Consider the following 2248-nt stretch of genomic DNA (forward strand, 5'->3'; position numbering starts at 1 on the left):
TAATTATTGCACACTTTCTGTAAATCATATCAACTTTATTTCACTTCTCAAATATCACTGTGTTTGTCCCTTAAATGACATATTTAACTGGTTTTTTTATTAAAACAATCAATAATTTATAAAGGTAAATCAGGAAAATTAACGAGGCTGCCCAAACTTTTTCAAATGAGTGGAGGTAAGTTTACTCAGGATAACGGCTATCTGGCTTTCTGCATATAATTACCCCAGAACTAACTCAGGATTTTCATTTATCCTGCTTTCTGAAACGGGGCCAGGGCTCCAAAAACATTCAAATAAAATTAAAACAACCCAAAAGATCAGTTTCAAATGATTTCAGTAAGTACTTTCATTGCACAAATGGGCTAATTTGCAAAATTGTTCACATTTAGACTCACTCATTAGGTGAAAATGGTTAAACATGTGTTTTGTAAGCAAACAATATGACACAGCTTAATGTGCATATTTGCTTTATTTTATTCAAAATCATGAATAGCAGTGTAGGTTGATATCTGAACATAGCATTGCATTAAGAGTTTCATAATATTGTACAAAAAAACAAGTACTGCAGTTATTAAAAATGTCTCCTTGTATGAGACAGTCACCTAGAAAATAAGACCTTAAATATTAAGCTGTACAGTTAATAAGATACAGAAGGTGCTCCCTCTTCAAACACAAACTAAAATAGATTCCTACTTACTATGAACATGTAAAATGTGAGGAAATGTAGATGATTGCTCATCAGTTCTGGTCTCATTATAAACAGATGTTAGGTGTTGGGAAAAACTAGTTTACTAATCCTAGTTTTACATGAAATGATCCAATCTGCTTTCAYACAGGATGGTGTGCGCTGAAGTTTTCTGCACGGAAACAGGTTTAAGTGATTAGAAGTCCAACAGATCACAAGATATTTGTGAGAAAAGACGGTGGGTTATATGCATTTCTTCAAGCACTGCTACTTTTCAACATTATCATCATCATCACCGGCATGGTTAAATATATTTAGGGCTGTAGCTTTTTTAATGAAATATTATTAACCCCAGATGTCATGACAGGAGAAGAAATGTAAAAATGTAACTTTGTTCAAACACATTAGGCTTTTCAATGAATATGACTCTGCACTTCATAAAAGCAGCATCTGCTTCAACACACCACACTGTTGAGTCTTTACCACGCAGGTGTTTTTACTGAACAACTGCAGAAGTCTGAGAAGTTTGTCTTTTTGTTGCAGAAAGAAGAGTTTTTATTCATCTGTCAACAAAGAAACAAAATGTAACAACGCAGATTATTGATATATCACTATTGTTTCAGTGTAAATCCATCTATGCATGGCCTGGCAGAAGCTTATTTTTAACACTCCCCCAAAATAGGAGGTTTAACGCAGAGATGGGCAACTGATGGCCCGCGGGTCAAAAGCAGCTCTTAGATTATTTTATTATTTGCCTTTGTTCCAAATTTGATCATGATCTGAAACATTGAAATAAGTCCTTTTTGCTACAGAATAACGGTTAAAGTCTGACAATTGTTTTTATCACGCTGTCATTGGTTGAGGGGCTTTGTTTACAAAACAAATGTCCACATGGTTTTTAAATTATATTAATTTCCTGGCTTTTCAAGAAAATTAAGGTTGGTTTGATGTTGCAGTTTGGTGACTTGAGCCTTGTAACATTATTTCCTATATTTTCTGCTAATTTTACTCATGTTTTTATTCAATTCAATTCAATTCAAAAATACTTTATTGATCCCAGAGGGAAATTAGGTGTTGTTGTAACTCATTTAACTAAAAACTTATTGTGGATGCTGATGGCTGTGGGCAGGAAAGATCTTCTGTAGTGGTCTGTATTACAGCAAAGTTGAAGAAGCCTCGGACTGAAGACACTTTGTCTTTCTATGACAGTCTGATGAAGAGGATGGTCAGGGTTGTCCACAATGTTCTTGATTTTATGTAAAATTCTTCTTGCACCATCATCTCCAGAGATTCCACAGTTGTCCCCAGAACAGAACCAGCCTTCTTTATCAGGTTGATATCAACAGATGATGGCAGAAGAGAYGACGCTCTCAACAACAGACTTGTAGAAGATCTGCAGCATCTTGCTGCAGACATCGAAGGATCTCAGCTTCCTCAACAACAGACTTGTAGAAGATCTGCAGCATCTTGCTGCAGACATTGAAGGATCTCATCTTCCTTAAGAAGTACAGTCTGCCTGTCCTTTCTTGTAGACTGCTTCACTGTTGAGTCTCCAGTCCAGTC

Source organism: Austrofundulus limnaeus, unplaced genomic scaffold (assembly GCF_001266775.1).
Source record: "Austrofundulus limnaeus strain Quisiro unplaced genomic scaffold, Austrofundulus_limnaeus-1.0 Scaffold1199, whole genome shotgun sequence".
Taxonomy (NCBI): domain Eukaryota; kingdom Metazoa; phylum Chordata; class Actinopteri; order Cyprinodontiformes; family Rivulidae; genus Austrofundulus; species Austrofundulus limnaeus.